Source organism: Anser anser, assembly GCF_964211835.1.
Source record: "Anser anser genome assembly, chromosome: 8".
Taxonomy (NCBI): domain Eukaryota; kingdom Metazoa; phylum Chordata; class Aves; order Anseriformes; family Anatidae; genus Anser; species Anser anser.
The window spans coordinates 29,124,714-29,149,402 of NC_139728.1; the positions used below are offsets into that span (position 1 = coordinate 29,124,714).

Consider the following 24,689-nt stretch of genomic DNA (forward strand, 5'->3'; position numbering starts at 1 on the left):
GCATCCACACCTCCCTCCTCGCCGGGGCGTTGGGCACAGCTCAGCCTTCATTGTAAACATTAAAGTGCTTTTTTATGATTGCTCCGCCGGTGCCAAAACCAGACACACACTTGCTCGCCGCCTCGTGTCGCGCTCCCGTGCTGCCACGGCCCAAAGTGATGTAATTTATTGAACAAGGGGTCTGCCACCAACTGCACGCTCAGAAGGGCCAATTTTCATTAGAAACCTCTCTTCTGCGGCGCGTGGGTTTTATCCACGGCTGAAGGGAGGTGGGGAAGAGTGTTCCTTGGCTTTTCCACTTGGACGTGCCTAGGGTAAACAAAGTAGGGAAAGTTTTCTGTTGCTAAATGCCTAGTAATCATGTGTTTATCCTAAATTTAGGGCTAGTCCATTTTCTCAGTCATGCAAGGGGAGAAGGGAGTTAAAGCCAAACTGATGGCAAGTGTCTGGATAGAGACGGTCTTTCTAGCCGTCATAAAAAGATTGCCTTTGATGGGGATTTTGTTATTTCACTTTGGAAGTCATTACAAGGGGAGATCTCATATCACTGTAAAGTTAGCCACTAGATTAGCTATTCATATATTTTATTGGTAAAAAATATGACAGGGGGATTATTGTGTGAGAACTTTGTGGAAAATAAAAGAGATAAAAGCAGTTTAACTGTCAGTACATTAAGGCTGTGGTTAGCTCTGCATAGTGTTACTGGATGGAAGGAGACTGGGGCTCTGAGGACTGACGCTGTTTGTTTCGGCTGGTCGCGTATCGCGGTAGGGGTTGGCGAGAGGAAGGAGCCCAGGTAGCTCAAAGAGGAAACAGCAATTAAAGATGAAGAAGGGGCTTCCCTCTGGGTCGATTTGGCCAAAGTGATGGAGACCCTGAAGCACGCCAGCAAAGGGGCAGCTTGTTCCTCTGTCCGTGCAGAGGTCCCCATCCAGCTGGGCTCTTGGCAACGTGAATGAATATGGTGATGGCAATCGCATTTGTGTAGCCCTCCCTGCACATCTCCTCTTGTATTTTCACCTCCATTTATTATTTCTTTTTTCATTAGCCCACATTTTTGGCTGCAGACGTTCAGAAGTCCTGGACAAATGGCTGCGGTAAACACACAAATTGGTTGCACAGCGAGCGTGCAGGGAGCACGCACCGGGCTGGCCACAGCCGCGCGCGCCGCGCGTCCATCTGCGCAGCACATGTGCGCGGGGGCTGAGGCACCCAGCTGGCTCCTGGGCTGGAGATGGAGCCTGGCCACAGCAGGTTTAAACGGGACAGGAGATTGTCACATGAAGGCCCCTTCCCCAAGGGACCCCGCTCTGGCCACAGCAGGGGCTCGAGGCTTGTCCGCTTGGCCATGATGACGGGAAGGTAAGAGGGATGCAGACGAAGTCTGCGGGATGAGGCTCTGCTTTGGGTTTCGCTTGGGTGGAGTGCAGAGTGGGAAATGTGATTTAGGAGAGCGCTTGGTTTGGAGAGCTTGAGAGGCATGTTTGGGTCCGTGCTCTTCAGCACGGAGCTGAGCTACTGCTTATAGAAAATACAGACGTTGTATTGAACAGATGTCTTCATCGCTGGCTACACGCTAATGGAAATCTGTGTTGTCACTGTCACCAGCAGCGCAGGATTATATTCTTAACGTATAGCTGCCTTTACGTGAAACCAAGCTATACAGCACCAGAAACTTAGATGATACTTGGTTTAGAGTCGGACCTTACGGTGTTCCTATCCAGCCGCGCTCTTCCTAAGTTGAACTACAAAGTCCTGTTGTGTTTCGTGGGCTGCACTGTTAGAGCTTGCAGGATTGGACACTTCATGTCTTGATCCATCCTGCTTTGCATGCCAGAGTGTTTTCATTAGCACAGCATTCATGCATGTGAGATTGTCGCTAACTGATATAATTAACCAGTGTGTCAAAGGCTATTTGTTTATTGCACATGCAACGGCTTTTCTGTAGTAAGAAACCCTTTCTGCTGACACAGTGCGAATGGGAACATGCTAAACTGGAGGAATAGCCCCGAGCTGGATGTGGAAGTTATGAACAATGATTGTACTTAAAAGAAGAGAAAATAACGCCACGGATTTCAATGGGTTTGACTTAAGGTGATCAGTGTCTGAAGAAAGGAAGAAGGGGATGAAGAAAAAAGAGTTTGTCAGATAATTTCTCCTAACCCATGATTATTTTTATTTCCTATAAAGTAAGCTGATCTTTGGTGATCAGGGAAGCCAGATGATGACTAAAAATAAATCTACTAACTGCGGGGCAGAAACTGTTAGCATCCTTTTTGGAGGCAGCGATAAGGCGCTTGCTCTCCAGCCTTTAAATCAGCCTGTCCTTTGTGATCCCTGTTTCCTTCCCACTTCTTTGCTCTTTTTAGCTCCCAAGAATAATGCTATTCAGGAACACAAATGTCTTCTGTGTCAGGTGCCTTCACTATGAACTCTTTGGGCCTGCTGTATATCACGTCTCTGCCCTCATTTTGGACATCTGTGCAGCTTTTAAGGGATCTTTTCAGAAAATCTTTCTTTTTAGTTATTTATAAATAAATATTGCTGGGGTGGTCCTCACAGCAGGACTCGGCGGTTCCTACACTGCGAAGTTTGGACCGTAGTGTCCATGTTTTAAGTACTAAAATGTGTAGTTTGCAATGAAAAGATGGGAAGGCACATTTGTGAAGGTCTGCAGGAAGTTCTGAGGGTTGACACTGGTTTGTGTCCCAACAAACCTGCCAGCTGCTGCCGTGAAGAAACCCAAATGTATGCCTTAGCTCAGTAAATGTCAAAACCTCTCATCCCGTTGTGTTGGAGGTATCCCAAAATCCCCACTTAGGCTCCCTCTTCTTTCGAATCAGCTGCTTCTGCTCCCACGACTTCAGCTCTGGTGATGCCCAGCCCGTTGCTCCTGTCCTGCTCTGCCTCCCTCCATTCGGTCCCACGGCTCGGTGCCTCTCCGTAGCTACTTCTTCAGAAGTAGTTAAATCATCAGCATTATTTAACACCATCAAAATTGACTTTTTTTTGCTTCCTCCTCTTCCCATCACTGTTTCTCCTTCCTCCTGTTGCTGGAACCACTGCCAACTGATGGCCAAAACCTGGGCTCCATCTTCAACTTCTTGTTCCGCAAACGTGCAAACAATTTGTACCTCCCCGTCTCTCTCTTGCCTTGCCCATCCCTCAACATATGATTGCTCTTTTTCACTCGTCCCGGCTGCTACAAAGCTGTAAATTCTGTGGCCTGGATTTTCTCAATCTCTTCCATCCAGGCCATCCAAAACTCTCTAATGTAGATACCCGATTTTATCCCTGGCCTTTGACCCTGGCTGTGCCGTCCTGTGTTACGGATCCATTCATTTACTTCTTGCTCCATTGAAGTGTCTCATCTCTGACTCCCAGACACGTTCTCCCTTGGCACTTGCACATCTCCTTTGCCCCCTCTCCCTTCCTCCTCCAGCCTCCATTGCCCCTTGATCACGAAGCTGTGTCCTCCTCACCCATCACCTCCCCTGGCCCCATCTGGTCCTTTCTGACCTAGGTGCAGCCTTGTGGTGCTCACCTCCCGGGTGTCCTCAGGCCACAGGGCTCGGCCGTGACACCACACGCTCCCTGTGAAGAAAAACCACATTCACTGCGTGTCTGTGTGTTCTTGCCCTGTTAACTTTTCACCTGCTCCCTCTTAGCACTTTGTTGTTGTCTTTGGCTTATCTCTCATGGTAATCTCTGCAGGGCACAGTGGTCTGTGTGTTCCTATAATTCATACCGTGCCTGGTGCAAGGCAGCCTTTATGCTGTTGGGTATATGGGAACATTTCTAATGCAAACAACTCATAGCTAGGAAGGGAGTTAAAAAATTAGAAAGGACTCCAAACCCATGTCACATATTCTCTTGCAAGGAATGGGGAAAAAAATTGTTTATTCTGGCCCCAAATTTTAATCACCCAAGGGCTGTTAAGATAAAAATAGTCAGTTCTGCCTTCTGTTTATGGTATACTTGGTTGAGTGCAAGCCAATTTTGAAGCTGAACATACTGTCTGCTATTTTTGCTTGATTTTAGATTCCACATTTTAAATAGTTTCTTTAACAAGAAGCATATTTTCACTGATACAAACTTAGCTTGAGGAGAAGCATCCTGAAGTTCTAGCCATATTGAAGATCAGTGAAATGTAGTAAACTCTGGTTTTAAGGGTTTTGTTTTCTCCAAGAGCTGAAATGAAGAGTGTGTTCTGGCAACAAGTGCTGGCACGTTGTTCATTAAAAGCTCTCTTCCGAGCTTTGGTTCCCACACACATGTGCCCTCATTCTTCAGCGGAGCTTCCAGGCAAGGGCATTGGCAGTGCTCGAGTCTGATCTTCAGCCATACAATTTGTCTTAATTGTCTACTAGCATCTAGGCAAGACTTAGCTCACGGGTGGCCACAGCAAGGGGCCACATGCAAACCGATGAGCTTCTTAATGTGGCCTGCCCGGCAATCGGATGATTTAATTATCTGTGCCCGTCGTAGGCTGCCTGGCTGCTCCCCGTCCCGCCTGCCCTCAGGCGCGGCGGGCTTAACCACATGCAGCCATGGGGGCAGCTGCATTTGATCTTCCTCGCCAACGCGAGGGTCCGGCCCTGACAACAGCCTCTCTGTTCGGTGCTTTCTTTCCCCTTCTTTCTTTTCCGCTTCGTTTGGCACCGTGCCCCCAGAATCATTTGTGTGTAGGGGAGGATGAGAGAGCTGGATGGCAAAAACTTCGAACATGGAGTTGGGTGTTGACAATCCCGATGATTAATTGATCCTCCGAGGATCCAAGATGATTTGCTGAAGCATCAATAATAGAAATCCTGTCATTATCCACTATTTACTCGGTCTTTCTGCGGGAAGACATCCTGTCTCAGTGTGTCTGCATCACGCGCGCCTCACACGGGGCCGCCTGCCGTTCGGGGGGCACGAGGGCCGGCCTGCCGCCCGCAGACCTTCTTTCGCCACCCGGTGAAAGCTCCTGGAGCTTCTGGAGAACAGCTCGATCCCCTGTAGCCAGCATGAGGCACCGAGGTTGGGCCTGGACATGGGGACTTTCCACTGCTGACAGCACCCATACTCGGGCCGAGAAGAGCTGGGCACGGGGCCTGCTCGCCGTAGTGACTGCTGCTCTGACCGCGTGTCAGGTGAGGTGAGAGAGAAGCAGCAGGAGCAGGAGACCTTGTGCCCGGGGCAGAGATCAGGGGTGTCTCCGAGCGTGACCTCTTGCCATCCTGATCTCCTCTTATCTGCCCCGGTCAAGCGCAGCTCCTCACCCGTCCGTACCTGTGAAGCAGGCTTGGCTGCCTGCTGTTAGCAGGGGAATGAGAGAGGGTGATGCCCCGGCGGGACAGGCTGACCTGAGCTGTGCCACAGGCTTTTCCCCGTGTCACTCTGTGAGTGACGTGTTACCCGTCTGTGAGCTGGAGAAAGGAGAAGCTTCCTGACAGTCATTATTCCTTTGTCGAAGCGTGAGTCTTGCTCATGTCCAGGGAGGTGTCTGCTTGAGGGCCTCTAAAGTATTTGTGCTTTCCTCCTTAAATGTGCTCAGGATGAGGCTGGAAAGTGCTGTGCGTTGGTGACGCTCTTCATGTAAGCACTTCAAACGGTTTGGGGAACCTCGAATAATCCTTCCAACTTCTAGTCTCTAAAACGATCTGTGTCTCACCCCTCTTCTAACCCAAATATGTGGTTCCACTGCTGTGGGTGCCTTAGACATTTTCGGGTAGGGAGATGTGGGTGAGCTGTGTCTGGCAGCACAGCACTCACCAGGTGGAGCGCAGTTACACAGGTCTACCCCAATTTTACCCAAGGATGTTGTGGTATTTTTCATCTGTGGTAAATGTAGGGGGGTCACCTATTTATAGTTGGTGTAACTCTAATGCTGGGCCAAGACTGACTGTCCTTTGGGTAGTTAGCACATCTCAGATGTGCTGGTAGAAGCTAAAGTCTTCAGCACTACTAGTGCCTTAGCACACACCTTCGGAAGCACTCGTGCTTCTCTCTGCATTTTGCTCTCGTTCACAACGATGCCGGGACTGATGAAGGTATTCCACGGAGTCAGGAAAAGGGCATGGCAGAGCTTGGCTTTGCGAGGCACCGGGATTCCTTCCTCCAGGGTGAGAGCCGAGCTGTGGGCAGTGAGCAGCCTTCGGGATGGAGCTCAGCTCCAGGATCCAGTTCATGGGCTTGTGTTGATGGATTTCACAGCTCCGTCTGGAAATGCTGATGGTCAGCATGTCGTCACCAGACCAGGGGACATGCTACCAGCACACCACTATGCTCGTTACTCTCCTCGTTACAAAGGTTCCCTGCGTGGCAGCCTGGCTGAGGCCATGCCGGGGAGAAGGTGCCCGTGTGTGCCCTGCTCCCTGCTGCGGTCCAGCTGCACCCTCCAGCCACCTCCGCTGCGGCTCCAAAATTTCCCCGCTGCACGGCGTGCAAGGCACGAGCAAACCTGCGCTGGCGAGATGGTATGGCAGGAGGGGACAGCTGATTTTAATTATTTTATATATAAATAACTTTCGGATAGTTTGCAAGTTTGGCAATGGCTGCCAGCGTAACAATGTGACCTTGTTACTCTTACCCCATTCCTCCGAGTGTTTGTCTCGCTCACTTGTTTTTCCATATCTTAAATTAGCTTGCAAGTGGTCGGGGAAGGGACCGGGGCTGCCCCTGCCCCTGCCCGGCCCGGCGGCTTCCTGGGGCTTGCAGGACACGACCACACAAGGACAGAGAGCGAGGAAGCCGTGGTTTGGGGTCGGTGACGCCTGTGGGGTATAAAACCCAAGCTGCTGGGTTTCCCCCTGGGGTTGGTCCCCGTTTGGGCTCTGCAGGGTTTGCTCTGTGCCGGCCCTCGGGGCGCATGGCTGGGACTGGCCCTGCCTGCGAGGGGGCACAGAGGGGCTAGGGGGGAGTCCTGGATTTTAGCACTTTGGGGGGTTTATTAGTGTTGACAGTGTGTGAACTTGACATCCTTTGTAATAATGCGGTTTTGAAATCTGCATTATTCATGCGCGCTTCTGAATACCGGCCCACTGTGTAAGTTGGGGGGGGAAATTAATTAAATAAATGTCAGTATCCTTGAGGAGCACGTGAGACTTCACATCGCAGAACAGCTCCGGCGGCTTTAACCACCAAGGGGAGCAGAGGGTGGGAAGGGGAAAGTACACACTCACATGTATATCCTTTCCCTCATCCGTAGCTGAATTCCTGATGAAAACTGAAAAGATTAGTTAGACAGAAATGAATCCAGCCATACAGATCAGTAATATTTCATATTTTTGTTAATAATTGTAGCTTGTTCTCCCGCTCTTTATTTATGGCACAAATAAATATGGTTCTGAATGAATTCATCACAGGAAACACCCTTTTACTCTGAGGTTAATGTTTAAAATTAAACCAGAGAGCAGATGGCTAAGGATGCACTGGCTGGATAAACCAGACAACTGCACCGGTGGAGTGAAATGTAATTACACCCATGAATATTATTTGCAAGGGTAAGAGATAGTTATCAAAGTTGTGTTTCTTCTTCAGCACACAGCGAAGGCAGGATACAACTGAACAAATAACGCCAAGAAGGCTAAATGCAAAAAGTAAACGTATTTTTAAAGTCAATCGTAGGCGTTTCTGGGGAGGACTTGCCTTTAGCTCCGTAGCTGGAGGCTGCAGCCTCCCAGGCTGGGAGTGATGGCAGGACGGGACGGGGACGCGGGTGCTCCTACGGCATCACCCAGCACAGAAAGAAGAGCAGGAACTGCAAGAGAACACGCTCTGAAGTTAAGAAGTGTGCAAAGAAGTACAAAATTGCATGATAGGTCGTTAGCATTTAGTTATTATTACTGTGATTGTTTTCAAAAGTCGGTGCTGTTTTACAGAGCGAAGGAAGTGGCCGTGCCTGTGATGGAGGTCACAGAGCTTGTGGTCGAAGCACTCGACTGTGTTCGTGCTCGGTGGTTACATTATTCTCCAAATTATTGAGGTGCTTTCTCTAATTTAATACATCTGTGCAGGGTCTTCAAAGTAAAGTGTGTTTACGTTAAGTGGCAGAAGCCTTTCTTCCAAAGCAAAGCAGGGGAGGGCAAGACCTGAAGACCCCGCGCCTGCGCCCAGACCCCACGTGCTGCAGGCAGGAGGACTGGGAGCTTCTCAGGTGGGTGCAGCGGGCGGCTGGGGAGGTCGGCGCTGCCATACCCGCGGGAGATGCTAAAAAAGGGAGTTGGGAGTATGGCGGTGATGTTGCCCAGGTCTGCACCGCATGCGCTCACTCACAAAGTCAAGTGCACGTACGGTTCTTGCAGCACTCCAGTGATTTTGAATTGCTTGACATTGTGGGAGCACTCAAATCTGAGTCGCTTTGAAACTCAAGAGCCTACGCAATATCTGAAGCACAGCTTCGTTTAAAAACGGAGGCAAACAGCATCCTCGCCTCCCGGTCGCAAACACGAGGCTGTGTTGTTACACACACATTCAGCACAGAGGGAGGGGGGACGGCAGGGAAGTCAGCGCAGGCAGGGGAGCCCGGCGGCCGCCAGCGCGCTTTCCCACTGACGCTGAGAAGCAACGAAATGAGATTGCAGCCCATGAATGTCCCGGCGTTGAGAAAGGGGAGTTTAGAAATAGCCCCAAAGATAAAGGAGGGCATTTATCCCCATGATTGTTTGGCAGAAAAAGCGATTTCCATAGTCTGCTGATGGTCAATCAGGAGCATGCGGCAAGGGGCCTGCTGGTTGTCTCCGACGGAGCTGACGGTTTTACTGGTCGAGTTTTGTTTCAGCTTAATGAAGTAAGTACTTTCCTGCGCCCAGGCGCTGACGGGGAAGGTTTGTAAACTCCTTGCCTTTGTTGGGGTGACTGAAGTATTTTTTCTTCCTTTTACCCAGCCATTTTTGTTTCTTCTCAAATCCGTTGCCAGAGACAAAGGGTACGTTTACTGTAAAAAAAAAAAAAAAGAAAAGGAAAAAAAAAAAAGGCTGCAAACCTGGTTTGCATCTTGAGTCCTGAAAAGACCATGTTTTATGCAGGGGAAGAGGAGAGCCTGAGAGAAGGCCGGAGGGAGGGCGAGGGGCGGGGAGCTGGAGATTTATGGCCCGGCGAAGGCGAGCGCTCCCGCTGAGCATCCTGCCCGGGTGCTGCGCCCTGCTCACAGCGGGAGCCGAGGTGCAAGGAGCGGGGCAGGGCAGCAGGCACGGGTCCCTCCGCGTCCCCCCGGCCTCTCGCAAAGGCACCGCTCCGGAGCCGATGACCTGGACCTCCCAGTGTCAATTAAATTATAGCGAGCCAACGCGGATGTTTAGTTTGAAACCATCGCACGAACTGAGGTTTCGGGGCTGTTTCTTTTTCGTGATGCGGAGAAGGCTGCCGCTTTTTGCTATCAGCCTGCTCAGGAGCCCTGCCCGCGTGCTGTGACCGTGCTCAAAGAGAGCATCGGCAGCCCGAATCCTGCCCGGCAAGGCAATAGTAATTGAAGATATTTAAAAATGTATGTATCTTCCATCTTTCCCATATGGGCTCCTTAGGCAACATGACCTTATGTGGCCATTATCTGACCTCTCTTACACTTGGATTACTCGGTACAAAGCAAATTTATGGTTGTTTATTCTCTCCTCCTATCAGCTATTAGTGCCTAATCATATGGTCTATCGATCATGTGATTAATCGCCTGCCTAAAGAGGCAGCAGGTCCCGGGGAATGCTGCACTGCACCAGCCTGAACTTCAACCCCTTATACAAACCGGCGGAGCGCAGGCATCCGTCACTGCCGGCAGCCCCGGGCTGGAGCGCGGCGGCAGCGCCGGGAGGCAAAGCCCCGGCTTTCTCCGGCAGCGGACTTTGCGTTCCCCTTTCTTAATGGATAAAACTCCACCTACGGTTGTAAATGGGATGATTTCCAATGCATCCTATAAATAATGATCAAAGAGGAAAATATGTGGGCCTTGTTACAACAGTGCCCGCTAGTGCTGCTATAATTAAGGGTCTGTCAGCATTTCTATTATAAACCCTTATTTTCAAGGGTTTATAACTCGGCCATAAAATTTTGCTCTGGCTGAGACTTGGCATAAAACGTCCCAGCATGCGACCAGTTTTTCTTGTTACCAAATTGTTAAAAAAACTACCGATCAGCCCTATTTTACTTGTAACAACACCCGTGCACCTTTGTGTTTCCAGAACCGTTCCTACTTCTTAAACAAGCAGCTTGTTATTAAAACGAAATTAGCATTCGAAAACCGAAAGCGTGCACCAAGCCCCTCTACCCTTTATTTTCACCACCTGAACACGAACACGTCATTCGCTTCCCGTGCTGTTGAGTCGCTGCTCCGCGGGTCCACCGGTGCAAGACGCTACGGCCGGCCTCGCGCCGCACTCCCCGCAGACACGTGGCAGGAATTAACACCGGTGGGCTGGCTTCAGCTGCTAGTTATTGTGTGTGAATCCAGGCACTGCGTGGACTTGGGTGCCCGGTGTGCTTTGTTTTAGCCAGGGCACTGAGCCACCTTGCTTTCTGTTGGGTTGAGTTTTCTACTTAGGGATTTATCCTTCTCTCCGCGCACGTTAACTGCTGCTAATGAGAATTATGGCTTTGTCGAAGGGGAGGATCTGGAGTTCAGTTTGAGTGAAACTGAGGGAATTTCATGCTAAAAACACATATTAAATTTTTAAAGCGTAAGGTTGCCATACCTGTACAGCTCTGGTTTCAAAGGGAGCATGTTCCATTTCCAGAAACATGTCCTTGATGTGTTAGCAAAGGACAGCAAGTTGGCTCAAAAAGATGCAGCCACTTAAAAACATTGATTCTCCTGGGACAACACGCCAAAATGCAAAAATAAATTAAACATAAGCAGATGCTGTGCCTCCTTTCCATTTTTGGCTAGCACATCCCATTATGGGACTACCAGTGGGACAACTGAGAATGACTGACATTTACTCAAACTTAAGGCCTTATTGGACTGCCCTGGCACTTGTGATAAAAATTCAGGTTTATGCTGGTATTAAATTTGAATGTTTTGCCGACTTGTTAAGGCATGCATTGCATCAATATAGCTCTTTATTCTGTGCCAGTTTTATACCATTTCTGGTTTTTTTTGTTTTTTTTTAAAGGACCTTATCGAGTTTATTAACATAGCCTTGGATTTTCAAAGGAGCACGAGGGAAATACAGACCCAGCTCCTACTGGAAATCACAACCTTAGAAAACCAGAGTTCCTACCCTGGCAGCGATCCCACATATAAGCTCTTTCCATTTCCAGAAAAATCATTGAGCTGAGGCTAAGAACGTTCATCTGGTGCCTGTCGAGTGCATTGCCTGAATATAAACACAATGATTCTGGAGCAGAGAAAGAGCCTGCGACTTAAATGGATTTACACTGGCTAAGAACCTGGCCTTCTACACTCGACTTCTGACATTACTTGAAAGTAAACATTGAGCTGAACTATTCAGTGATTTAAACGGTGGTTTAAGATGCGTGCTGTTACCATGCCGTTGCTCTTACGGTGAATCTCACAACATTTGATGGTTTCCTTAAGGTTGCAGGTATCCAAGATTTACATGTGCATCTCAGCTGTCATGAAAAAAAAAAAAAAAAGAAAAAAGGCTGAGTTTCTGACTCTTGAGAAAAGCCTGAAAATGTTCCTTGCCTGCACTTTAATGGAGCAGAAAGCAGAAGGCAAAGAGAAAAAGCGAAGTTTGAAAATGCCATGATTTCTGAGATGTGACATATGCTTTTCCTGTGCTCCGGGTTGGCAGGAGGAGCGGCATGGTGGATGCAGCCCCGCCAGAAAGCAGGTGCGGGAGCCCAGGCGGGCTGCGCTTCCTCCCTTTCAATGGCACCACATCGGCTCAGCGCCTTTTCGTTACTCCTGTGCCTCGTTGTGCAGCAGATTGCTACGGTTTGTTTGCAGGAGATGCAATAAATAGTTGTGTGTGTGCCCTAAAATTATAACGTTGCCTGAGTGCCGGCGAAGATGAGAGCCCTGAGGCTACTGAAGGGCGCGAGCTGTCAGCCTACGTCGACAGTTCGCACGTACGGGTACATGCTGGGGAGCTGCAGCAGGGCCAGAAGTGAACAAAGTGCTCGCTTGTGGGCCAGAAATCACGGGTGAGCAGTTTTCAGGGTGGCAGTGCTGGCCCGGGCGCTCCTCCAGGCTGTCCCAGCGTGGCGCTGGGTGGGGACCTGTGTCCCCAAAGGGGCCGTGATAGCCACTGTAGGGCTCTTCCTTCTCCAGCCCAGGTCTTGGCCCTCCCGCGGGAGGGCTTTGCAACGAGGCCTTGGAGCCTGGGGCAGGGTTCTCCACACCTCCTGCCGGGGGTGCAAAATGTTGGGCGCCTCTCGCATCGTCCGAGCGTCACCAAGGGCCCTTCCTGCTCCAGGACAAAGCAGGACTCCTTCTTTCCTCCTCTCCGAGCTTGTCACTGATTTAACTTCAACTGAGGGTACCCTCCCCACGCTGCACGTTTTGGGGCAGCGTCGCGGAGAGCAGCCATCCCCGCTGCACACGTGGGCTCCTGCAAGCGGAGCACCGGGGCCGGGGCTCCGCGGGCACAAAGTGCTTTTGCAAAGCCGAGCGGGGACTTTTGTGGGTTTATACCAGACTGGGAATTCCCCCCCGAGTCCTGGAAACGCTTTCCCCGCTGTGTGAAAAGTCTCCCCAGAGAGCTTGGGTTGTACAAAAATTGCATCCGGCCCCTTAAACACGATGATTTTAAAAGCTGAGCAGAAGGCCCGAGCTCGGGGCCGGCCGGGGGGATCGGCGTTCGTCCCCCCACCAGGGAACGGCTGGTTTGCAGCAATTTCATCGTCGCAGTTTGTCTGGGTACCGTTGGAAGCAGAATTTGTCAGTTCTGAAGTGCACAGATTAGAAAGGAATGTGGAATTTGGAAACGTGGCAGCTTGTAGCACTGTATGGTTTAAATTAAACCTTTTTTTGGAAAGCAGAATCGCTGTAGGCCACATTGAGGGGGAAAGCAACAGCAGAGAGGGCTGGCTGTGGTTTTTGCTTTGCTGTGTAACTGGTCCACTTTCTCTTGTTTTAACACAGATTTAAAAAAAAAAAAAAGAGAGAGAGGAAAAAAAATGCCTTTGGACTCCTTCCGCCCAACCACACAGCTTCTCTGCTGACCACAAAGAGGAAGCTTGGTGTAGCAGCCGTAGGATTAATACCCACTGTCTCTTAACCCAACAGGGTGTGAAAACATTTTATAAGCTCTCTTTTCCTTTTCGCGTTGATAGCGCGGCGAGCGTTTGGGCGTCTTGAGACGCGCGCGCTCGCCTTTCGTTGTCGCCTTTGGAGGGGGCTGTAAGTCACCGTGGCCAGCGCCGTGGTCTGGGGGCTGCTTGCACCCACCTCCCGAGCCCCCGTGTCGCGAATCACCGGCGACTTTGTTCGTCTTGCTGAAGTGACAGGAAATATAAAAACGCGTCTGCTGCGAGGGCTGCACGGCGTAGATCTTGATCAGTTGGAATATAATTGTTCTTAATGAAATGGAGACGACTAGCTCTTAACTGAACGGCCTTTTCTTCTTTAGAAATAATAAGATTAAGATTATGGATTCTATTAATCATTTGATCAGCTTTATTCATTCATCTTGTTTCCTTTACATGCAAAAAGCCCTGCTCTGTACATGCCTTTATCTTTTAAGATGATGACATTTACATATTTCCTGGTGCGGTAATGTCCCGGGCGTAATATACAGATTGCTCCGTTCCGATATTGTAAACCGACCATTTCCATGTGCTAAGTACTCTCGGCGATGAAGATCTTAATAACGTGATTAACTAACCCGAGCCTCCGCGCTCTCGCAGAGCCTCCCTGCCCCGCCGCGGCCGGCTCGCTTACCACAAATGGCATCGGCTGCCGGGACGTGCCGTGCCGTGCCGGGTGACCCCGGTGACAAGGAGGTGTCACATAGCACAGAGCAGGGACGTCAAAGGGTAATGCCGATGACCTGCACATTAAGGGAACCTGCTTTCTTGGCGTCGTGCGCCAACGATGCTGGAAGGCTGAGTTCTGAAACGTTTGGGGAATTGTTGGGAGAGAAATTTGCTCCTCCGCAGCGCAGCGACAGCATTGTTATTTCTTGCGTGGATGTGCTGTTGGGGAGGTTTTATTTTGTTGTCATTAGAGAAATCTCTCTGTTGTTATAACGCTTTCTATGTGTGAAGAAATACAGACATAATGTGTATCTAGTCCATTAAAACACTCTTTGGGAGCCTCCACCTGTGGCACAGCCTCTCTGCACTGCCAGTATTTTGCTGAGGACTGGTGGTATTTCCTCTCCCCGTGCGTTGGATGGGTTAGGAGTTGCAGGGAATTTAAAAAATAACTAGCGGAAGATTCTCTGTAACTTCTGTTAGCTGAACTGGAGAAGTTGCGCTGTGTCTTGGTCTTTTTCATCTTGGTAGAATTATACTGTAACTAATTGAATCCATTGATCACTGTCTTGTTTTTTTCCATCTTCTTCTCAGAGGATTCATTTCATAGTGTTCCATACATCAGTCAAGAAAATGGCTGCAGTGGAATTACCAGGGTTGATAATAAAGGTAATTTAGCCCTGTTGAAATTATTTTTTATGTATATAAGTAGGGTAACGCATTCACACATGCTGCCTTAAATCTAGCAATGAAATACCTGCATGAGCCAGACTGCGGGATCCCGACACAGCCCTTCTGATGACCACGGACATCAGAACAGCCGGCTGAGGGACGTTTTGCCCTGTGATAATGACCAGACAATAAACAGCAACTTTAATTTGATGAAAGAACTGGCCCAGAGCAGGATAAATAACTTCTGTTTTGCGCACTTCATGGGGCAGAGAGTGTTTTTGGATTAGATAGCGAGTGCTTAACAAGCAAGAATAGCAGTAAGTGTCAGGGGAAGCAATGTATGTGGCTGATGGCTAGAACTCTCCTATGATTTAATTCAGATATAGGAGCCAAAGCTGGCCTCAGCCAGGAGGGCTTTATTGTGGATGTCTGGTGGTGGCACTTAGCCCTTACTAAGTAACCGTTTGGAAAAGGATTCTCATACTAGATTAGGGTTGGTCTCGTCAGTAATACACGAGACAGGATGTCAGGAGATCTGAGCTGAGGTCTGCCACAGATTTCCAGTACGATTTAGGTCAAGTTATCTAATCTTGCCTGCTGACAGTTTCACCCCGAGACAAGGTGACAGGAGAGTGCATAAAACGTTTACTTAACGAAGAGGCATTTTTACTCTCGTTCTCACCCAGGTCGAGGGCCGAAGGCGGGCACAGGCGTGCAGAGCCGCCGGTGTGCACCCCAAGGGGCAGGAGCAGGGGTGAGGGATGGTGGTTTCCAGTGCCGCTGTCACTGCTGCTCCCTGCTGGCTCCCCAAATGCATTTGTGGGACCGGGGCCACCTGCCTGGAAGGTGACCAAGTCCCCGGCCAGCAGAGCTCACCCCGGACGGGGCATCCCCTGGCTCCCCCGGCAGCAGAGCGGTGGTTACGGATGCTGCAGGGCTGCGTGCAAGCACATGCCCTGCGCCTAGATCAGCACTTTTGGGGACAATGTATAGTATTCGCAAATGGGAACTGACAATGGAAGAAATACGGCAGAGTGAAGGGTTTAATATAAAATATTTATACAGTAAAGGTCTTTCATCTTTTGTCAGTCACAGGGTAGGGAAGTGAGGAATGTATTGGGAGTACATTACCAAGAGTATGTTATAAATTAAAATCTCAAATTGAATAATACTGGCTGCTAATGTGTGCCGCGTTGGAAATGAGTCACTTCTGAATCAATGTAATTTACTGTGCCAGCTGAAAGATATTTACAAAAGAAGGTATCTTCTTGTTGTTTTTTTACTTAGATTTTATTCAACACTTAAGGATAGCCTATACTGTCAACACCAACTCATTTGTCATGGAGAGAAAGTCACAGCCATTAATAAAGAGCTGATGCAAAACCACGTATAAAAGAGAAAGGTGGACTTCGGGCCACGTGAGTGGTCAAACAGTTTATACTCATTGTTTCCTCTCAAATTTAATACTGGTAATTAGTAATACAGCAATTTTGCAGAGATTAGATGGTGGGAGACAGCAGGCAGACTATTTTCTTGTAGAACTATTGAGCGCAGTAATGACTGTGTCCTCCTAGCCCACATCCTTCGTGGTAGCTTTTGTTTGGGCTCTGTACCCTCAGCAAAGTGACTGTGTGGTCCCACGTTGATCAGAAGGTTGTCATTATCTCAGGAGGTTCGTCTGGCTGGTGATATTACTTAGCTGAGGCTGAGATAAGATTTATTACCTACAGTTTAAGGTGCAAAGTGGTGTTATCAACAAGGTAGGACTTATCAACAGGGTAGGACTTTGCAAAACACAGGTTTTGAAAGCTTATTAGCCAAACCAGAACAAAGCAGGTTCAGAAGCCAATTTTCAGAAGCCAGAATTTAGATTTCTGCCCCATTCCTCCTTCTGCCATTGATTTTCACTGCTTCTTCAAGAAGGATGCTCTGGGAATCCTAGTCTCTACTAAATCATATTCTCATTCCACCTCTGCTCTGCCCAGAATCTGTGATCCAAATATTTTGCGCTTAGGTTCACCTCATCTAAGTTTGTCTGTCAAAACTTGGGTGCTTGGTCTAAGGAGGTTGTCTAGGCTGGTTCTGTTGTTTGGTGAGATGGGAGAGGCACTCCCCGAGGGCAGGTTCAGCCCAGCAAAATATTTTCGCAACTGCCTGGCTTTCATTGTTGACTTCAGAAGGAGCAGAGACACCTCACTGGGAAGTGCCCAACCAGCAGACAGCCACATTTAGGTGAGACAAATCTCGCCTTCAGACTCTCTGCCCTTTAGTGTTTTATCAGTGCAATAGAAATAGCTTCAGATAAAGATGGTGAGAGCAAGCAGATTAAAAGATGGGAAAATATCCAAAAGGAGAGGGATGTTCACAGTAGCTCTTATAAAGACTGCTGGAACTTTCTTCTTCCTTTGCTTGTTAAAGATATGTAAAGGTAACTGTAGACACTACCAAATTAGTTGGAAGTGTGGTGATGCAGGTGATCCTCTGATGGATGTGGGGACAGGCTTCTGTACATAATAAAATATGTATTAAGGTCATATAACAGCAGCGCAGTAGGGAAACTGGAGTATTCTTATGCTATACTTTTTGGTAGGAATATTTCTGCTGGGTTGCATCACTGTCTGTAAATTTTATTGATTATAATTAAGTCAGTCTGCATTGTCTCTGAGAACCTACATGGGTTTAAAAATCAATACTCCTTATATTCATTAGGGGAACCAGTTTGAAAAGGGATTACAGTGGGAACAAGCAATGCATTTATAGCTCTGTGTTTGTATTTACAAACCATTAAATGCTAGCCTGCTCGACAGTCCTCATTTAGGGGTCAGAATTATTTTTTTTTCCCCTGTCTTTTATCCCATGAACAGTAATGAAAATTCTCCCTCCATGGTTACCTGCTGTAGCGTGCACCCGCTGGCTGGAGCTGTGCTGTCTCAGTGACTGCCTCCAGGTTCCTTTCAGGGCCATGGAGACAGCCTTGGACAAGCAAGAACACGAGCAAATGTTCTTTAGTGAATCCACTAAAGTCCTCTCAACTGGGTCGTTTGTGTGGTAGCATCCCGGTGTCTTAAAGGGATTTGTCAGTCCTCTTGCTTGACTTGTTCTTTACAGAAAAAAGACGGCATTTGCAGTTACTGGAACCTCTAATGACCATACTCAGGGAAAGTCAGAACAAAGAGAAATTGCAGAGGGTATCTGGTATTACTGATTTATGGATGAAGATTAAGGCCAGATTGCCCAGTCCTTGTTCCTTTAACAGCCTGGTCCGTAGATAGACTTCCTCTAAGTCAATGGCTTCCTTATGTACATGCTATTTATTGAAGATAATGTTATCTTAGTCTGGGGCACTAAATATGTATAGCTCACCTTAGGGAGAAGACGTGAAGGATCTTTGATGATACGAAGGGTGTGAACACTAAGGAGAGTGAAGGATAATTTAGGTTGGGACTTGGGAGTACAACTTAAAAACATAGCATCAAGGAAACACACTAGATGTGTCGGACTCCCCAAGGGTAACGTTAAATGCCCTTCAGTCTGAGTCATCTGAAGGCAGGAGAAAGGACTACAGATGTCTTTGTAGGGCTCGTTCTGGGCACACAGGTGGGCTGGATGATGTTCCAGTGCTTTTTCTACCTTCATGTTTTGTGCAGTGCGTTGATTCATATTTGATTTCGGCATTAATTGATCTGCATAATGCACAACATATTGCACCAGTGATGCTGTTCTAATGTTTCCATACTGTGCCTTAGTACAAACTACTGTGGGCTTTACTATTTTTGATTCAGTTGACTGTATCGGTGATTCCAGTATTAATGACGCTCTAGCACGGTAATGAAATAGCACAAAACAAGGCATACCTTTAGCTCTGGAAACCTTGCAGCATCCCACAAAGAGTCAGATTCATGCATGGCTCCTAACTGTGTTTGAGAAGCTGTTGGTTGGAGCGTGTCGCCATCCATCCACATCCCAAAAATAGCCATAGCAAAATCGGCATTTAAGTGGCAATATGAAAATACCACAGGGGCAAGACCAAAGAAATCAGGGCCTAAGCGCGATTCAAAGTGGTTTCAAGATTACATTGCAAACCAACTTTCTCATCCTAGACTCTGCTTTTCTACCTCACCGACATTTTGATTGTGTCTTAATGCAGGGAAGCTTATAAAGAACAGCCTGAGCTTTGTTTTTGTGCACGGCCATCTGATACTGTTCACTACTACTAAGTGCACACATATGCAAAAATACATAACGTAAAATGAACTGAATATTGCTGAAATGTCCAAGACAATCCCATGCAAAACTGGAGAGCTTTTTTTTTTCTTCTTTTTTTCTCTTTTTTTTCTTTTTTTTTTTTTTTTTTTTTTTCTGGATTCCAGTCTAAGCTGCTGTAAAGATCTGGCCAGAGCTGGCTTTGGGCAACAGCAAAACCTGTAGGCTGGGCTTTAAAAAGCACACAAGGAGTTGCGAGAAATGTTCTTGGGCTGTAGTTCTTTGAGGCTTTCATTTAGATAGAAACCACTGCCCAAAGCTAGAATGCCCCGGAAATTTTTCCGGAAGATTGGAAGGGACCTGAATAGCCAAGCTTACCCCAGGCCACCGACAAGTGAAGGTCTGGTGGTATCTGCCATGACAATATTTTCCAGTGTGTGCACTCAGCTGTAATGATTCATTAGAAAAGAAGTTTAATTGTGGCCAGTAGTCGAGACTATTTCTTTGTACTCTCTTATCAATGTTTTCCGTTTGCAGCAGGACTTGGCTTGTTTGTTAATACTAAGTTCTCCGTTTGTTTGGAAAACAAGGCTTGACTTATCATAGTGTTTGGCAGGAGAGAAGAAAGCAGAAATGCAACCCCCCTGAAGCCCAAGAGCAAGTAAAAGGAAAAGTTAACTTTCAGGAAAAGTAACTGTCAGTAGGAACTGGCACAGCTGCACTGAAAGAGGCAAGTGAGTGTCCAGGTCTTGTCTGCATCAAAGCCATGTGCAAGACTGTTATGCAGAGACCTAATCTGACCAGTGACTCAGGGAGATTCAAGGCAGTTTTACTCCAAAGAAATGTTTTAAAAACAAAAACTAGTTTGCTTGCACATTTTTAAAAACCACAGCCTTGCTCAGTGTAAAAACTATCACACGTCGTTTTTCTCAAAGTAGCAATCTTGAAGTTCACAACCTGCTGTGCAGCTTGGATTCAGTTGTACTACCTGGTGCGTAAGGAATTTTTTTTTTTTAAACTCCTGAAATTAGCGACTGTTCATGTGACTCTTGTATATTCAAAATGAAACTTTGAATTGATTTTCTCCAAAACAATCTGCCACAATGGGGGGTGGCATTATTGCCATTTTGCCAGTGTAGAAAGGGCAGTGATAGCTGGAATCTGGATCATGCACAGGGCTGATGCTAGAGCCCACGTCTTCTTAATCGCAAACAATTCGCTTTTAAACTCTTCCCATTGACCTTAATAGGGCCAAGGTTTGATTCCAAGTGTTTATTCTTGATTCCAAGCTCAAAGATGCGTATTTTTAATCTGAATTTGAATGTACGTTTCATGGCTTATTCATGCTCAGAAATATTTCTTGGCAGAGTCACCTAGACTGAGCAAAATAAGAAGCTTCTTTTAATGCAGAAATATTAAACAATGTGTGCTGGAGCACAGAAAGCTATTTGGACACAGGGAAGCTTTATAAACATAGATTTGATTGTGATTGAACCAAAAATAGTGGTATTAAATTAAGGTCTGTTTAAGGCACTAAAAAAAATCTGCATTTTCCAAACTGTTAAGGACAAAATCAATCTGCAAAAGTATTTTAAGTTTGTAATAAAAATATCATTGACAAAGTAAAGTGAAAATAATAAAGTATATTTAAAATTACTTGGAGGTCTTCTTGAAAATTTATGACCTCTTTCCAATTGGAGCTCGTTTAGTTGAAAAAGCCATTTAAGAGCCTGGAAGTAGATATTCTTGTGCCTTGCAAGAAATGAGCTACAAAGCACGTGTGCACTTGGTAAGAAACACAGGTACCTTTGATTAGGCAAAACCTTGTTTTTTATTATTAATGTGAGCTGTAGTAATACAGTACATATGTGGTAATACGGTATTTATGTTTTTTTTTAGTGCAAAAATTGCTGTGCTCACACTCACTAGCTTTACAATGCTACGAACAGTTTAAGATCTGTCCTGATGACACCAGACTTGTGTCCTGCCGCCCCAATGCCCTCTACCGCCAGTGGAGGAACGGCGTTTTGAGAATGCCTTTGTTCTAGCCCATCTTCCCAACACCCAGTTAAAGGGCAGCAATGGTTAGAGTCAACCACAGGCTGGTTTGGACCTCAGATTTGAGCTTTTCAGCCAACAGGAACTAGAACTGATAGCAAGACCACAGCATTTTCCATTACCATAACTGCTGTTTAGCAATGTCTGGTTGATACAAGGATCGTGTGTGATTGAGGCCATGTTCATCTCTTTGCAAGAGGAAGAATTATGACATTCATAGATTGGAAGAGAGTGGGTGATAAATAAAACTGAGGCTATCCAGAAAGCCCCAGGGAGCTTCCTCTCTGCAGAAAGAATAAGAAATTTATAGATGTCTAGAAATTACTGTTGAGCTTCTTGCTTTTTTTTTTTTTTTGTTAGCCTCTTTCAGTCATATGACTGGAGTTCAATTATCAGCACAATAAATATTCTTGTGAATCGGAGCCGTGTGTTGGCAGCAAATTTCTGCTTCTTAGGAAGGGAGGAACGTTTTGAACTTATTAAAACTAATAGTTTAACATCCAACTTGATTCCAAAGTCAGAAAGAGGCAGAGCACAAAATACATGTGAACTAAAGGGAAGTGTGTTTTGGAGCAGTCAAATGCCGGCAGGTTAATGCAAACATATTTTTGATATATATATACATACATATTAATATGACCTCTTTGAGCTAAAAAATATAATGTAACTGTGTTATTTTCAAAACAAAGCGTAATGGTTTCTAAGCGACTCTTCTCGCTGCTTTTTGCAGGAGGCTGCAGGGCAGAACTACCTGCAAATCAGTTTAATAGACCAGTCGTTATGTTAGGAAATACCACTGATATTGTATTCTCTGTCACCCAGGGTGGGTTGTGCTTGCCAGATGGGAAACAGGAGGGATTTTCGTTTGTTTTCTCCATCTTGACCCTTCTGGAGTGGTTGCTGGGCTCATTCAGAGTATTCCCTGGAAGCTCTCATTGCTTCTCCAACACAGCACCAATGGGCTGGGGCTGGGCTTAGCCCTGCTCCATCCTGGGCAAGAGATGAAGTGTGTCAACAAAATGTGAAGTTCCAAGATAATTCGGAGTCCTGGAACGTTTTGATTCATTTATCTACCACTTAGGCTTGGCACATGCTAAAAGTTCATGTCTTCCCCAGTATAGTCCACTGCCTGACCCACAGTAACTTGTTTTCAGAGCTGTTCCTGTTTGGCATTAAATTTCTAGATCTGTAAGCAGTTTCTCTTAATTTAAGAGAGCCTTGACTGTTCTGGGCTCAAGAAGGTCTGACAAGAGGGAGCAGAAGTCATCCCAACTGTACACCTTTGGCCAAGGGGACTGTAATTCTTGGATCCAGCTAACGCAGTCTATTTTAAGAGTACAACTTGGCCTCTTTACAGTAAACTTCTTCGGGGGAGAGTTCATTGCACCTAGCAGGCCTCCGCCAGTCTGGATCCGCATCTGACATTTGAACTCTGTTGATGCTCTTAACACATTTGTCAGCTCTACGTGTACGCAGCGAGATGCTAAATGCTTCAATAGCTTCCCACTTCCAGGCAATTCAACGAAACCTGATTAATTAGTAGCTTTTAGATTAGACCCCTGTATATAAGTAATTTATTAATATTTCAGGGACAATAAAAGTCTCCTGTGTTGCAGGAACACAACTGCAGTAGCACTGCAGTCGTGGAAGCAGCTGCTGAAGCTAGAGGCACCCACTGCAACAGACTGGGGAGTATCGGAGTGGAATTTTACCAATGACAGTTTAAAGAGTTATAGTTGTCTACAGAACAAGGCTGGAAAATTTGCAAAAATCTGTTTTCAATTATTGTATTTTTTTTTTGTTCAGCTTTAATTTCTCCAGAGGAATTTCAGTGCAGTACCTTAGTGTTCCTTTGTAATCCTGCATTCCTGTTGCTTTATTAAATACCTGGAGTTATAATCTTGTTTATGAAATCGTTATTATCTCTCCAGTTGCAAATTGCAGCATTACGTAGAGGAGTGATTATGGCATGAGGCATGGAAAAATCGGATATGCAAATGGAGCAAGTTAAGCATGATGATGGTTCAGTCCCATAACGGGCGAAAAAACCTGCACTTTCTTTGCTGTTGAAGTATTCAGATCTATACCAACTTGCAAACGGACCCCAGCTTTTTTATATAAATGCTCCAACTAGCTGAAACAAAACAAACAAAAGAAAAGAAAACAAAAACAAGCTGTCCCAGAAAATATATTATAAAAATAGATGAACTTCTATAAATAGAATAGTTTTTCTGTGGCTCCAGAGCAGAAACTGTTTCTTTGGAAGCCGTACAGGCAATAGTTGAAGCATTTTCGTTATATATTGTGTAAAGACACAATTTTAGAAAACAGAATCATCAACTTCAGTTTTGAGTACACAGCATTATTAAATAATAAGTGAAACCTAGCATAGGTTTCGTGATTGAAATTGCTTTGGAGAAGTAAAAACTTAAGAAAATCATTATCATATTGCAGATCTAAAATGTTTGATCCTCAGGAGTAGCTGGCTTGCTGAACTACAGACCGTTGCTGTGTCGTATTCTTACGAAGCTGCCGTGCAGTCGAGCTGGCCTTATCCTGGAGTCTCTCTGCCAGCCCTGTAAGCGTTCCTGGCTGATCCCAGTAGTGGGCAACCTCATTTTGAGGCCTTTTTCCCCCTTGTTTTTAAGTGTAGGTTTAATGATGGGTTGCTTTGGACTCTTTATGTCTAGAAGGGGAGTAGGGGAATATAAACAATAAATGAATCTTACTTTCTTGCTAGCATCTTTCCCTGGCAGTGCTGTTAAAAGTGTGGCTTGTGCTCCCCAGCATTAAGAGGATTGTTGACCAGCTTTCAGAGTTGACAGGGTCACTTGAGGTACTGTGACAGGGCATTTAGGTACAGTAGTTGATCCTGTGTAATGTTAACCCAGGAAGCCGGGGAGAAATTGGGATGATCTTTCTCCTGATTTTTCTTGCCTAATTAAGGGTGTAGAAAAAGCAGGCGTTGCAACATAACCAAATGTAATTAAAGAGATGTTGTCTGGCATGTGTCCACTAAGCAATTCCACCTCCCTCCCCCTTGTTTTTAAATATTTTAGCTCGTTTTTGAGCAGTTTAAACCTTTGAACAACTCCAGGGCTCATGCACATACCAGCCGCCGGCATTAGGGAAGATGTGCAGAGTTTACATGGTGGCTTGCCCGGGATTTCGGCGCTGTGCGGAGTTCCCTCCGTCGCTCACTGGTGCCAGGATCCAGAAATATCGGGCAGGTTGGGCCAAGAGGAAGTCGGAGCTGCATTGCTGAGGGAGGGAGACGTCTGGAATTCCTATTCCACCCTTCACCGCTCTAAAAAGGGATATTTTGTTTATTTTTTATTTTTTTCTAGCGGTGCTCTGTCCCATATTTTTGCTCTGTCGCCTGAGGGAGAGCCAGAGAAGCGTGTTTTGGGGAAGCCGGTGGGGCCAGCAGATCCAGATGATGTTGGATGCTGACATGGAAGCAGCTGTGGCACTTGGTGCACTCACAGAACACCATAGCTGTTAATTCGATAAAATAGCTTTTCCAATTGAGATATCCATCCTGGGACAGCTGATCTTTTGTACTGCGCAGCCCAATCATGTCTTTAAAGCAGCGGCAGCACCAGAACTTCCTGGAGGGTGCCTGCACTTCACTGAACAGTTTGGCAGCTACAGCAGAGGCCTGAGGGATACTTTCAAATTTCCCTGTAATTAATGAGCACCTCTGCACTTATGGCAAATTACAGTGTCTGATGTAGAATGTTGACCTACAGCTGCCCCATGCCAAGTAGCCTATTTAGACCTATTTATTTCTAAATAGAGCCTGTAAATGATAACGGGAAACTTCACTATTGATTCATTTACTCCTAAATGCTTCCTCTTTCAGGTATTGAAGTTGAAATAATTTTCCATAATCGTGTACT

The 24,689-nt window shown here is 46.6% G+C and overlaps 1 protein-coding gene and 1 long non-coding RNA gene across 51 annotated transcripts in view; both read left to right on the plus strand.

Annotated features, from left to right (window-relative positions):
• LOC310903247 overlaps positions 1-22,957 on the plus strand; it is a 56,125-nt gene extending 33,168 nt beyond the window's left edge. The window contains exon 2 of the long non-coding RNA XR_014587380.1: positions 1,049-22,957. This is a non-coding gene — a long non-coding RNA (uncharacterized lncRNA). The remainder of the gene's footprint in view (positions 1-1,048) is intronic.
• Positions 1-24,689, plus strand: part of NFIA (nuclear factor I A) — a 352,139-nt gene that overhangs the window by 140,701 nt on the left and 186,749 nt on the right. The gene's annotated exons all lie outside the window — the stretch shown is intronic.